Source organism: Rattus norvegicus, chromosome 8, assembly GCF_036323735.1.
Source record: "Rattus norvegicus strain BN/NHsdMcwi chromosome 8, GRCr8, whole genome shotgun sequence".
In the NCBI taxonomy this organism is placed as follows: domain Eukaryota; kingdom Metazoa; phylum Chordata; class Mammalia; order Rodentia; family Muridae; genus Rattus; species Rattus norvegicus.
Genome location: NC_086026.1, coordinates 60,371,429 through 60,386,656, shown reverse-complemented (window position 1 = coordinate 60,386,656; position 15,228 = coordinate 60,371,429). Strand labels below are relative to the sequence as shown.

General features: G+C 46.2%; 1 protein-coding gene across 6 annotated transcripts in view; it reads left to right on the top strand.

Annotated features, from left to right (window-relative positions):
* Positions 1–4,376: 4,376 nt before the first annotated feature.
* Positions 4,377–15,228, top strand: part of RGD1562811 — a 53,644-nt gene continuing 42,792 nt past the window's right edge. For 3 of the 6 annotated variants that reach the window (XM_008766351.4, XM_063266331.1, XM_063266332.1), the window contains exon 1: positions 4,378–4,912. The gene's annotated coding sequence lies outside the window, so the exon portion shown is untranslated. Of the gene's footprint in view, positions 4,913–15,228 lie in introns of all 6 variants that reach the window. The other 3 variants (XM_039082364.2, XM_039082363.2, XM_063266334.1) reach the window with 2 other exon arrangements.

The window sequence follows — 15,228 nt, the reverse complement described above, 5'->3', positions numbered from 1 at the left end:
AAGAACATGTCTGAGAAGGAGTCGCATGACAGAGTAGAATAAGATGGGGTGCTTCCCATAAGCCCAGAGCAGCCTTTTGTTCTAGCATCCAGGACTCCTCTTAGCAGAGCCTGACCCCTGAAAACGGAGCCCAGGTGTCTCCTCAGTGCAGAGAAGTGGAACCATGTCAGCACAGGTTCTGGCCCTCGCTCTCCTCAAACTGTATTCTCATTCCACCATCTTCTCTGTGACCTTGCAGAAACAAGGAATGCACCTCGTTTTCTCGTGTGTAGAAAGGGGACAGAAATGGTCTTGTACGGGACTAAGGGAGACACTCTGTACCTAAGGTGGGGTCTGACCAGAACCAATGTTCCACCAGCAGTAGTCATTCTTCTCATTTTTTACTACCGTAAAAGCCATTGTAGGACCCCCAACACTTTCCAGAATCCCAATAAACAACCATGGGCACTGACACGGCTTGCCCTGTTGACCCTAAGTGTAGCTGAGAAAGGGTCTAACACCTTGAAGAGCATCTGATGGCTTCAGGATGTCTGTCTTCCTTCTTTGGTTGAAACCAGCTTTTTTGGTTTTGTTTTTGTTTGTTTGTGGTAGACTTGAGAGGTTTCCTTGTTAAAGTTTAATCAGATCTGACTGAAGGATTCAAAGCGAGCTTAAGTTCTGGTAGGGCTTCTGCCAGTCACTACTTCACATGGCTGCACCCACTGCTCCTCTTCCTCTTCCTCTTCCTCTTCCTGCCCTCTTTGCTGATCTGGACTCTGCCTGATATTCTTGTCACAAGGTCATTGCCCAGGTGAGCTCAGCTCAGCGTGAAGCAAAACAGCCCGTCAGAAGACACCACACAGCCCGGGCAAGGAGGGACCTCCTCCCTCCAGCTCCTGTTTTCTTACAAGCAAGGACCTTTAACTTTTCTGCTCCGTATTTCAAAATGCCAGCCAGAAAGAAGGGTTATCTGATCCTGGAATCCCTCGAATGGGGAGCAGTAAGCTGCCTCTGAGTCTTCTGGTGTTGGGTACCCAGACTGGCAGCCAGCAATTACTCCCTGGGGTCGCTGCTTAAGGCCAGCCACTCGGCTTTAAATGGTGTCTGGATCTAATTTGTTCTCCAAAAGCTCACAATGTCTGACAGCTTTTTGAAGTTCAGTTTTGTGTCAATTTGGGTAGTCTCCAGAGCAAGCGGCCACCTTTTTTTTCTCCATCTTTATTAAATTGGGTATTTCTTATTTACATTACAATTGTTATTCCCTTTCCGGGTTTCCAGGCCAACATCCCCCTAACCCCTCCCCATCCCCTTCTATATGGGTGTTCTTCTCCCCATCCTCCCCTCATTACTGCCCTCCCCCCAACAATCTAGTTCACTGGGGGTTCAGTCTTGGCAGGACCAAGGGCTTCCCCTTCCACTGGTGCTCTTACTAGGCTATTCATTACTACCTATGAGGTTAGAGTACAGGGTCAGTCCATGTATAGTCTTTAGGTAGTGGCTTAGTCCCTGAAAGCCCTGGTTGGTTGGCATTGTTGTTCATATGGGGTCTCAAGCCCCTTCAAGCTCTTCCAGTCCTTTCTCTGATTCCTTCAACGGAGGTCCCGTTCTCAGTTCAGTGGTTTGCTGCTGGCATTCGCCTCTGTATTTGCTGTATTCTGTCTGTGTCTCTCAGGAGAGATCTACATCCGGTTCCTGTCAGCCTGCACTTCTTTGCTTCATCCATCTTATCTAGTTTGGTAGCTGTATATGTATGGGCCACATGTGGGGCAGGCTCTGAATGGGTGTTCCTTCAGCCTCTGTTCTAAACTTTGCCTCCCTATCCCCTCCCAAGGGTATTCTTGTTCCCCTTTTAAAGAAGGAGTGAAGCATTCGCATTTTGGTCATCCTTCTTGAGTTTCATGTGTTCTGTGCATTTATTCAAGCATTTGGGCTAATAGCCACTTATCAATGTGTGCATACCATGTGTGTTTTTCTGTGATTGGGTTACCTCACTCAGGATGCTACTGCAAGCAGCCACTCTTGATTGGCACTGAATTTTTCTCCTGCCCATACTTAACCCCGCTCCCTGCTCCCGAGCTGCTAGGACCCCTGCTGAACCAGCTGTAAATCAGAAGGTTTGTGCACAAGAGGTGTTTTGACATACTCAGGACACAAGGTGTGTTTTATAAGCACACAGTTTACACAGCCTGGGAACTTAGGGGCTTTCCTCTGGGCGGGAAACAGCTGTGAGGAGCTTGACCAACCCTCGTTTTGCGGAGAGCAAGATGTTACTTTGACCATCCATGTGACTATATTAAGAGCTAGAGGCTGTAAAGAGGTATAGATATAGCCAGCACAGTGTCCAGGTTCCTGTTGTTATGCCTCAGGATCCTCCCAGAAATCTGAGCTAAGAAGTGGGGGCTCGCTGTACACCGCCTCCCTTGTTTCCAGTCTGATTGTTCAGAAATGACATGGCATACTGCGCTGTTCCACATCTGGGGTCTGCACACCGCCCTCCTGCGGCACCATCAGCTGACTGCCGTGGGCTTCTTAGATCACAGACTCATGGACTCAGAAGTCTGGAGGGAACTTCAAGAGAGTCCTTCAGTCACTTGGCATACTAGATAATCACTTCCTCTGTGTGAAGAACTGTGTGAGAGTACCCAAGGGTGCAGGATGGTGAGCAGGACCCAGATCCTGCTCTCAAAGTGTTGAGCGATATCAGGCACATCTGCCATCTCTCCAGTCCCCTCAGGCAGGCTCCTGCTCTCCTGCTTTGTGTTCCCCTCTCTCTGCAGACCCCTATCACGTTGCCTACCACACTGCCTGTAAAACACAAGCTTCCAGAAAACAGGACCTGCCATGCTGGTGATACTGACATTCTGTGGGCCCTGTTACGTGGTTTTCACAGACGGAACTAAGACCAGACTAGATAGACTGCATTTATTGACCACTTCAGCTAACTACCCAAACAAGGTAAGGTTGATGACTGCCTGCCTGGACAGAAAAGGGCAGAGAAGCCAGAGAAATACCACCAATCTTGAGATCTCAAGGAGAAACTGGTCGAAATAGGAAAATCTAGCCCAGTGCTCTCTTGGCCCTCTGCAAACCTTCAATCATGTCTGGAGAGGGTGGTTTGTTTTTGTTTGTTTTCTAGGACTGCCAAAACAAAATACCACAACCGGGTAGCTTCAGGAAAGAAATTACTTCCTATCAGTTACAGAGAATAAAGAGATGTGCACAGTTATCTGTCATGTGACAGGGTGTCAAGCAGGATTGGCATCTTCTGAAGAATCTCTCCCTGGCCTGCAGACAGCAGCTATCTTCACATCTTTACCTTTACATAGTCCTCTCTCTGTATCCGTGTGTGACTTAGTCTCCTCTTACAAGGACATTATGCATATTGGATTATGGACCACTCATATGAGTTTATCTTTTATTACTGCTTTAAAGAACCCCATCTCCCAGTGTAATCATAGTCTGGCAGTTCTGGTAATTTTAATCTTCAATGTACAATGTGGGGAGAAAATGACACAATTCGGCCCATATGGAAATCAACACTGGTAGCCAGGTATGGTAGAGCATACCTATAATCCTTGTGTGTAGGATACTGTGTCAAGCTTGAGGTGAACATGGGCTGCACACCAAGACTGTTGAAGAAGGGAATGGAAGGAAGGGGAGGGGAAGGAAGGGAATGTGGAGGGAAAGAAAAAGAGGAAGGAAAGACGTCAACACTGGTGCTCAAGAAGTATCTGGGAGGGGTTGGGGATTTAGCTCAGTGGTAGAGCACTTGCCTAGCAAGCGCAAGGCCCTGGGTTCAGTCCCCAGCTCGGAAAAAAAGAAAAGAAAAAAAGAAGAAGAAGAAGAAGAAGAAGAAGAAGAAGAAGAAGAAGAAGAAGAAGAAGAAGAAGAAGAAGAAGTATCAGGGAACGGACATTAAAGACAGAACCAATCAATCCCAGAGCCAAGAGACTGAAAAAAAAAAAACCCTCCATTCACACCAATGACCAAACCTAATTCTAATTTGCCACCACGCTTGATCTGTACACTGCCTGGACCATTCCCCTCTGCAGAGCAGTGGGGCTACCTGAGATACCTCTGTTTAAGACAAGGGCAAGAGTAGTCAACAAACATCTCTCCCTAGAGATTGTGATAGAAAAATGATATGGATGGAGACTATCTCCAAAGAAAACTACTGGCTTGTTTCTCAAAACTCATCAGCAGAACACAGAGGAAAGTTCCAAATGCCCGGTGTACTGGCTCTGTGGAGAAGTGCCAGGCCACCAACAAGCAGTGCTGGTGGATTTCAGAGTGCCAGCCAGATACATGGTAAGCAAACAGAACCAACGTAGGCATGAAGAGATCAGCCAGTGGCATGGCCTCCCCTTCCTGTGGCTCTTGCTGTTGGCTTGTCCAAAGCCTTGAATCCTCAGCTGCCTCAGATGCTTTTTACGACCGCTTGACAGTTGGCTGAGCACCATTTTGGAAAGGATTACAGGATGTGGGCTCCCTGATGAACTGATGCATTGTAATCGGGCTTGGCTTAGCTTGATTTCACAATGCCAAGGCAACGGAGGGGGATACTGCTGACTCAGGGCAAGAAAGCCCAGAGGCAAGCTGCTGGCGGAGTGACTGGGAATGAGGCAGGCCCACAATGAACAACTGAAATGACTCGAGATGCTCAGAGCCCAGCACCTAAGATACAGCCCAGTTATCTGAAGAAAAGAAAGTCTCCAGTCTTCTCAGCAGCACCTGAGTAGACCTCACGGTAGAAAGCCCTGGAGCGCTTACTGAAAGCAGCTGCCGACCTCCCTGGGTGATGCTGAAGCTTACCCCAAGACCATCTCAGGTGGGCCCATCCTGAAACTGCACCAGTGCCGCATACGCTGAACTGAGATGCCAGCTCTCTGGGTGTAAGCCAGACCATCAGCACCATCACATCTTCCTGAGCCAGGTAATATCTGCAATTTGCCTGGAGAAAATCACTTTTTTTTTCTCTTTCAGATAAATATTGGATTGATAGAAACCAGGCAGTAGGCCTAGTGGGGGATTGTTTCTATCTCAGTAGAGACTCTGGAACAGACAGGACAGATGAGACCATGATCATCTCTCAGAAGAGATGAGTCTCAAAAGTCACAGGGGGGGTTGGGGATTTAGCTCAGTGGTAGAGCGCTTGCCTAGCAAGCACAAGGCCCTGGGTTCGGTCCCCAGCTCCGAAAAAAAAAAAAAAAAGAAAAAAAAAAAGTCACAGGGGATATACAGAGAACAACTTGTAATATCTATTGTCCTCCCCTTTGATTGATAAGAAGAGCATCATCTACACAACATGAGGAATCTGTGTTCACAAGACCAGAAGAGTATTTAGCACTAGCCTTCTGGTGATCCCACTCACTCACTCATTCATTCATTCATTCATTCATTCATTCAACCAAACAACCAATCAAAACATCTTGTCCGGTACTCAGTGTGTGCTAGACACTATACTGGGTATAGAAAAGGGTAAACCCCAGATATGCATGCTCTTCCCCCAATGAAGCTTACATTCTTTCAAAGGGGAGAGAAATATTCAATTGCACAGTTCCAAATGTTTATAAGTGCAGCATGTGCTATCAAGAAAGTTGAGAGTAACAGGAAGGGGGTGGCTGGGGGGTGGGACCCAACCTAGAAGGTCAGGCTTCTTTAGAAAACTGACACCTAGACTGGAGCCTGGAAGGTGAATGGGAAGTGTCTAAATTAAAAGATGAGCTCCAGAAAAAAGGACATGCACAAAGGCTTTAAGGTTGAAAGAGTGTGACAAAATCAAGGGATCTTGGAGATGCATGTCAGATGGATCCGAAGAACGTATCTCTCAGTGAGAGCATTGTAAACTCTCTAGAAGGTTGCAATTGTTTGAATAAGGAATGTCCCTTGAAGGCTCTAGTGTTTTAGGGTTAGTTACCAGCTTATGGGCTTTTGGATTACAAAGGCTCTAACCTCACTGGTAAGTTAAGTTCTTGATGGATCTATAACTTGGTGGCATTATTTGGGGGTGGGGAGGATTAGGAGGGGATCTAGTTGGAGAGTGTGGGTCACTGGGGATGTGCTCTGGAAGGACATATTCATCCATGGCCCCTCTTTTCTCTGCTTCCCAGTTTCCATAAGTAAGTACCTTTCCTTGCCACATCCTTCCAACACAATGCACCACAGACCCAAGGGGCCCATGGGGCCAAGTTACCATGGCCTGAAAGCTCTGACAACATGAATCAGAATGAACCTTCCCTTCTTTGTTGTTGGTTTTCCGTGGGTATTTTTGTCATAGCAATGAAAAACTGACTGACACAAAGACTCTCATTGTTATCTGAGAGCACGGAAGCCATGGACGTATGTAAGGGAGAGGAAGTAATGATATAAAAGGATATGTTGACCTGAATACTCACCTACCTACCTCACTTTGCCTAGAAACAGAGAGTAAACCCAGCCTTTTGTCTGAGGCCATCAGGATGTGCAAACGCCAAACTGGGCAGTTTAAGAGAGGACTTTGCTTCTAGCAAGCAGAGATAGCCAAGTGTTTTACAGAGGTAACATTTAGCCTCATGCTTTCAGAGAGGCAGGACATCCCTATAGGCTCCCATCTGAGTCACACCATGAATGATATCTATGCTGTAAAACACAGAAAGCGCAGAGCTGGTAAAGCCTCCACCTCATGGCGGCTGAGAAGCAAAGAGTATGTGCCTCTGTAACAAATGCCCCTCTCCTGAACATTCATTAAGCCTTGAACCCATCAATGGATTCTTCCATTCACCAGGTCAGAGCCCTCATGATCCAGTTGCCCCTCAAAGGTCCACTTCTGAATACTGCCACATTGGGGACCATGACTTCGGCACATGGTGTTGTGGAGGACATTTAAGAAATACCACAGCAGTGGATTCCCACTTCTTTTCTAGCCTAGTCCCTGTACTGCTGACTCCTGGTTTATCCTCTTCAGTGTACATCAGGGGATGTTCTTGAAGAAGGTAAAGCCCACTAACTTCTCTGACCTCTAAACACAGTCTTCACCCAGATTCTGCTAGGAGAGCCACCATAAGTAATGGGGCTCCCCCTACTGACAGCTCATGTGGTGGGGGCTCCCAGGGACAGTGGGGGGGATGAGGCTCTCTCTACTCACTGCTTAGAAAACGTAGTTTTCAGGGGTACCTCATGCTCGCCCACAATCTACTACTCTCAAATACGCATAGCTTCATCCTGAAGATTATAGGAGCCAGAGTCCTCTCTGTACGTGCTAGGGATCCCCAGACAAGACTAAACTCGAAATAAAGGCCAAGCATGGTGATGCAGACCTGGAATCCAAACACTGAGGAACCTGAGGCAAGAGAGCTGTGAGTTGGAAACCAAATCTGGGTTATAAAGTAAGATCTTGTCAAAAGTGGGGAATGGAGAAAATTTTGACATTATAAGCTAGGATAGGTCCTTAATTCAGTGCTGGGCTATACTGATGGGATGATTTTTAGGGTCCAAAATACGTCAAGCTCATAGAATCAAATGTGCTGAGCAACTCAGTTAACAGCTAAACAGCTATGCTGATGGCTTTCTAGAGAGCTGGCTTACATTTTCCCAAAGGAATACCAAAACACTGCTCACAACCAAACACAAGCTGAGAACATCCAGGGATGTATCAACAGAAGTAACTATATGAAATATAACATACATTGTTCTCAGAGAACCCTGGTATCCAGATAATCCTAAAAAAAAAAAAAAGCCCCAACACCTGTATATGTCTGAACACATACATGAACGAGCTCAGGTGGATGGTGGTGCATATGTCCTTCTGCAAAGTACCATGTTCGGAAAGATGTATAAGCTAAGATCAAAAGGAAAGGCCTTGGATCCAGAAGTCCCAGAGGTCTTAACTCTTCCTGGAATCCTTCCAGGGTAGGAACTCAGAGAGCCAGACATCCCTCCTTAGGTGCTGAGCTACAATGAAGACCCTTCACAGCTTCCCTGGTTTCAAAAACCACGACATAAGAAGCCCAAAGACTCGGGGAGAAACATTAGTCTCTGCTGCCCCAACCAAACACTGTGAAACAGTCAGAAGCGGCCAGGAGAGCACGTGGTTGTAGGGAAGATGGAGGCACTGTGGCTAACCTTAGGGTAACTCCTATCCACGGTAAATTTTACAGTTCGGTACCAAGGGCACTGAGTGCTGCTCAAGTGGACTTTACAGTAATCCCCCATTATCAAGATTCAGCTGTCTGTGCTATCAGTTACCTTTGACCCAATACAGTCTGAGTACCCTGCTAGAATCTTACAACATCCTGCTCCATCTTGTCCAGAACATCACTCCAGCCACATACTAATGGGCTCTGCCCATTATACACTTAGTATCTCAGATATCAGATTGACGGTCTTGGTGTCACATGCTTCAAATGGAGATAACCCTTACATATCAACCTGATGATACATCATGATGCCTCACTTTATCTCATCATAGACATTATGAGAGAGAGAAAGCACCCACAAAAATTTTACTATAATGGCTTTATAAATAATTACATTATCACTTACTGTTAGTCACCCACCATACCTCATTTATAAATTAAACTTTAGCATAAAGGTATAGGAAGGGAAAATATATAGATTGAGTACTCCTTGTGGTTTGGGGAATCTGCTGGGGTTGCATATCTCTTTGATTAAGGAAGGCTAGTATACTAAATTTGGGAGCTGGCAAGATGTAGAGGATGGGGTATGGGGGGTAATGAAACTGAGCTGGGCTCAAGCCAAGGTGACATCATCCAATCATAAGGGAATCAAGAAGATGCTGGAATGACAGAGGACCTGATGATCTGTTACACACACTCAGAGTCTGACCTACCAGTGAGGCATAGGGTGGTCCATCCATTGGAAGGTAGCTCAGAAATCTGGGGGAAGAGAATGTAAGTAACCAAGCAACAAGGGGAGGGAGGCTGACGTGTAAGCAATCATTTCTTGGGGCCCTAGCACTTTGTCTTCCACTACCCCTTTCTAAGCTCTTTAGAAACCTGAGTTCACTTCCAGAGGCCCTAGCTTTCCCTCCATGGAACACAAGGTCGAGAAAACATGTCTATGACTGGGGATATGCCTCAGTTGGCAGTATGCTGGCCTACTATGTACAAGGCCTTGGGTTTAAATTCTGCCATCCCATAAACTGCCTGTGGTCCCAAATAATACTGTAATACTAGAACTTGGAAGGTGGAGACAGGAAGATCAGAAATTCAAGTTCATCTGAAGTCACACTGAGGGATTTAAGGTTAGCCTGGGCCGTATATGATCTTGTGATGGGAGACACAGCCTTAGACATGTGTGGTGCACCTGTGAGGAAGGTGCACAATGGGCTCCCACCACCAATGTTCTTTGCAGAGCTGGCATTTTACCTTGAGTTCTTGTCCAACAGTGACATTATCCTCACTTTCTAGAGACCCTAACTCCTTAGCTTTTCCCATTACTTGAAAGGCTAGAAGAGCCCCGTTTCCAAATAATGACCATCACTGCACCAGAAGTTACTTTCTTGCCAGCACCCATAACTTCTTACCTTCTTCCCTACATCAAGAGACAGGCATGCCTGGGCAGGCCTGGCTCAACCACCCCATGCCCCTGGGCTGAGGTGGGAAAGCTGGTATCTCCCCAGAGATGACTCAGAGTGCACGTGTACCAACAGACCAGGCCCTCCGGGCTATCCCGGAGCCTAAGTGTTCCCGCCAGAACAGTTAGTTATTAGGCTTATGGCCTTCTTCAATGCATGACCCATCAGTGAAGCCTCAGAAACAGAAGTGAAGCCAACTCCCCACAAACAAGTTAACTTCTTTTGAGACCTTAAATTGTGTCGGTAGCAGCATTTCATCATAAAAAGGTAAAAAGAAAAAGATTGCCTATCTCTAAGGTTTACGTGAAATGTCTCTCTTCTCTCACAAAACTATTAACCCAAACTCCCACCTACTCTTTACCCTTGCAAAACAAACTGCTAAAGTGAAATAATTAACCAATGATCTGTTCTCTACTCCTCTCTAGCTCTGAAGGTAATAAAAAAGGTAAAGACAATACACACACACACACACACACACACACACACACACACACACACTCTCTCTCTCTCTCTCCTCCTCCTCCTTTAGAAGAAAGGTAGCTTGGTTGGTTATAGACCTCAGGACCTCCCAAAAGAGTCCTGAGGAGATGAACCATAGCAGGCAAGGAGGGAGGCCATGGCTGCTCACCCAGACCTTTGCTCATCACACTCAGAACAATCCTCTTATCTCAGGCAGGCAATACATGGCCAACACCACATAAGACAACAGAAAACTTAAAAAAAAAAAAAAAAAAAAAAAAAAAAAAAAGGGACTTTTTCTAATAGATAGTCCTTTGCAGTTAATCCACTCTTTGTACCTGTCAGGCTTCATGCAGCTGGCAGCAAGCCCATCAGATAACAATGCAGCTGTGACCCGAGAAACGTGAGAAGAGAGGAAGATTAATAAAGATGAAAAACACGTTTGGTAGCTGCATCTAAGGAAAGGTCGAGGGGAGCCCTCATAGGATGTCTTTGCAGTTTAAGGACCCCACAGCACTAGGGACCCATCAAATTTGAGAGACCTAAAAGCAGAAAAGCCCGGGGTCTCTTTCCTTCTGCATAGACACATATTCCTTAAAGCATCCCGAGACAGCAATAATGAGAATGGCATCACTTGACCAGTCATATGATTCTCCTGTCCCTAACCCTCCCGGCTGAGGACACTCACAGCCCAGCAGAGAGATGTCCCACAGCAATAGAATCATCAACTCGTGTTCTACAAGGTCAAGCACGTAGCCATGACAAAGCAAGGTAGAGCTACAGGGAAAGAGTTTTGACCAGAGATTCTCTTTTCTTAACCCACACGGTCAGGGAGATATTCAGAATAGAATCTCTTAAGTTGGTGCTGCCCACAAGTATCTGGAGTTTGAGAGCATATAGATTAGAAATGCTGTGTGTGTGTGTGTGTGTGTGTGTGTGTAAGAATAGATAAGTTTTTTTTTGTTTTACAAAAAGGTGGATGATTGTCTTTAAAGAACAACATCCAAGACTGGCCTCTACCTTTGACACATAGGTACACATATGTATACCCCTAACACAGCAGGAGTGGGAGAGGGAGATGGAAAGGCTAGCCTTAGCTAAGAGAGCTGACAAGGAAGGAATAAAGAATTGAACTCCTTTATTACATGTCTATACCCTTATCCAATTGCCTCCACCACCATCTGATATCTCCACATTCTTCTCCAAACCAGTCTCTCAGCAGGTTTCCGGATCCTGCCAATCATCCTTAATGCTTTTCCTGCAGTCCCCGTGAGACTCAGCAGGTCCTACTGAGGTAGAGAGCTTGACAGTGTCTCTAGCCAAGGAACTTCTGTTCTCTCCTAAAGGAGCTAAAGGTTGTAGGTCTCAGTCAGGAGTCATTCTTGTTTGTTCTACCATTCACTGAGAGTGGGTTTCTCATTTAAACCCAGAACTTGCTGAGCAGATAGATATAATTAATCTACAGCCAGATGTGATTAGTCTTACTAGGCAACTGGGCCCTGTCTCTACCTTCCAAGACTAATATTATAGGCAAGCTACCACTTCCCAACTTTGACACGGGTTCTGAATATCTGAACTCTGGTATTCATGCTTGAGAGGCAAGCACTTAACTATTGAGTCATCTCCACAGTCCTCCTTACATTGTCACTGAGGTTACATTAAGACTGCACAAAATCCACCATTTTCGTCACTTAAATCATGTAATGAAGTAGCTTCCAGTGTTGTACAGACATCACTGTTATCTAATTCCAGAACAATCCTGTCATTCTCCACTAGAAACACCAAGTGCATGAAGCATCCTGTCTCCTGACAGAGGTGAGCATCATGCTCAAGGAAGGGTAAAATGCAAACATGGGGCTGAGACGATAGAGCAGGCCCCTGAGCTGAGAGACAATGATCAGACAACTAGAACACCACACAAAAGCTATTACGCTTGGGAAAGTGGAGCCTGGGGATTAAGTAACTTGTTCAAAGACCCACAACAACAGATGAAGTCACACTGGATGGTACAGACTTTGTTATCTTCTCCATAATAGACACTATTGATAAGGAATCCTCGGATGTGTTGATATAGCTGAAAGTACTAGGAAAAGGGACAATTTTAGAGAGGTTTCAACCAGATGGTTTTAGGAATTCATGGGGCCAAGGGGGGTGGGGGCAGAGGCAACGGGGAAGGGGACAGTTAAAAACAACAGCAGCAACAAAAGGCAGTAGATTAGCGGGACTCAGCAGCAGAGGAATCATAAGCCACACAGCAAAGCCACACAATGAAGCCAAGAAATCCAAGAGCAATGTGTAATCATTTGCTGAGAAAGGCACCAAGCCTGGCCCAGTGTGGTGCATGGAGGGGCAATGCCCAATATCACATGCCCTTCGCTGGCCCCACCTACTTCCACTGCGTCTTCCTAGACAATTCCTTCACTGAACTCCTGAAAGACATCTGAGCCCTCTTATCCACCCCAACTCTTTCTTGGATCTTCCTCTTTCCCTGTCGCCATTTCCAACGCTGCCTTCATCTAGAAGTCATCTCACCCTTAGTCTGTCCATATCCTACCCCTTCTGGCGAGCACAGAGCTTAACAACACTCCTTGTTCTAACATGAAAAGCTACACAATAGTAAGGACAGTAGCTAGTTGGGTCTGGAGAGAGAGATCAACACTTCAGAGCACTTGTTCTTGCAGAGAACATGAGTTTGGTTACTAGGATCCGTACGGTGGCTAACAATCATCCCTACTTCCAGTTCTAAGGGATTTCTGACATCATGGGGCACCAGACACACATAGGGATGCACACACAAACATGTGCATATAAAATAAAAAAATTAATAAATTGAAAAGGTATCTTACAGAGTCCGTGCTTTGTATCACACACTATCACACTAGGTACTTAGCTGTCTCTGTGATGAAATACCAGACCAGGAACTATGTATAAAAGAGCTTATTTTGACTTACAGTTCCAGAGTCGTAAGAGTCCATCACAGACAGAGTATGACAGCCAGAGCAGGGAGCTTAGAGAGCACATCTTCAAGCACAATCACAAAGTGGGGTAAGCGAACTGGAAGCAGGCAAAGGTTATGACCTCTAAAAGCCTGCCCCCAGTGACACACTTCTTCAGCAAGGCTGTACCTCCCCATAACCTTATCCCCACACAACACCACCAACCTAAGACTAAGCATTCAAATACCCAAGACTACAGGGGACATTGTCATTCAAATCACTACAATTACTCCTCAAAAACAAAGAAATGTACACTATATGTCCCCATTTGATCTCCATAAAAGAACCGAGACGAAGAAATAGGTTCAAAGATCCTAAATGACTTTATTCAAAGTCATACAGCCTCTAAGAAGCAGAATAAAGATTAAAACTGTGGCTTTTATGAGTACAAAACCCTTTTTACTAAATGTGTATGTATGTATGTCATGTATGCATGTATTCCCGTTCATGGAGAATGGACACACGTGTTTACACGTGTGTACGGAGGCCTAAGATTGACTTCGGGTTGTCTCCCTGGACCCCTCCCGTTCTCATTGAGATGAGCTCTTTCAGTTGAAGCCAGGGTTCTCTGATTGGGCGAGTCTGACTAAGCAGCTTGTGCTAGGATCTGCTGTCCCTCCCTTCGGAGTATTGGAATTATAAAGGGACTACTGTCCTCTCTAGGCATTCAAGTGGCCTCTGAGGATTCAAACTCTAGTCCTCATGTTTGCACCTCAAGCACTTGACCTGCTGAGCCGTCTCCCCAGCCCAGTTCAGAGCATCTGCTTTCTTTCTGGTATGTCTGACCTTAGAATATAATTATATTATTTCCCCCTTAGAACCCTTAAACCACTGTTAGACAGGCCCGCCTTACCTGAGTGAGCACATCCCAGGCAGACCTTCATCGTAAGGACTCAATACTGCTTTCCAATCTCTCACACACTTCAGTCTCTGCTTCCCGCCAGGTTAGCTGCATTTTTGAAAGCAGACACCTATATGTAAAAGCAGCTCACACAGGCATGGATTGCTCTCCTTCTCATCTATGTTTCCTCAGCATCTGTGCCTGATTCAAATTCAGGAAGGAAAGAAACTAAAGGGCCTACCTGGAGTTACGATGTGTCCTTACACCTTGACCCACATGGTGAGAAAGGGTCTTTGCGCATGTTGTAAGGAATGGGGACGGACAGAGTCAGGGCAGCTCATACTGTTGTGGTCAGTCCAGAACCCTGTGTTCTCTGCCAATGTCGGCCGAGGAATTACAAGCCCCTGACATGTCAGGCGCTGCTCCAAGAACTGAGTTTGCAATGCATGAGTCCTCAGACAAAGGCTCTGAGGTCTGTACTATTGCTGACAAGGTTTATCAAAGAGGAAATCAAGACTCAGAGAAGTCATTTTCCTAAACGTTTGTTGCTGGTAGACAGTAGGAATGGAATTTAGACCCAGGGCTTTCTGGTTCCAAAACCAGAGGCGACCTCTGCCATCTATTTAAGTGATGATGCCCCCTACCTAAGCTCAAATATGCAAAGTTCTCACATTAATAAACATTCTCTGCTTCATGAGAACACTGACAGATAGATGCACGGAATGTGCAGCTCCCACTGCAGAGAGGCCTGACATCTAGAGAAGGGACCGATGAAGGGGAAGATGCAGGACGAGGGACACTAGATCTGGACAAGAGTGAAACTGGCAGCCGATGGGGGCTTGTCATGAGAAAGATGTTGGAAGCACGAGAAGAAAACTAACGGGCTGACTTCAAAGTTTCTGTCCAGTATTCAACCAGGACGCTAAGATCAGACCTCTCACAAAAGGCAAGCCTGGAACATAAACCACGCAGCCCTCAGAAGGAAAGGAAACAACACTGTTGCAAAGCATAGCTGGGATTTAGGGTGGGAGACACAGACAGGCCATAGAGCTGAACATCAGGAACCTCTCCAAGCCGGAGCCTGCGTGGCTGGATGGGAAGCAGGTGAGTGTTGTGGAGTCAGAGGGCAGCAGCAACAGACTAGAGGATGACTCAGTGGTGAGTGTCGTGGGCACTGACTGCTCACCCCTTTGATATTCCGTTCATTCAACAAGCACTGGCTGAGCCTCAGTGTGAGCCAGTACTGTAAGTGGAGCCTGAAGGAGGGGTGAATACCAGGAAAGCCTTGACCTCAAAGAATTCTAGTCAGTAAGGCATAGGGTCACGTGGAGGGGTCAGGCCATGACATCTGCTCCGCAGATGCCTGAGGAAAGGGTGTG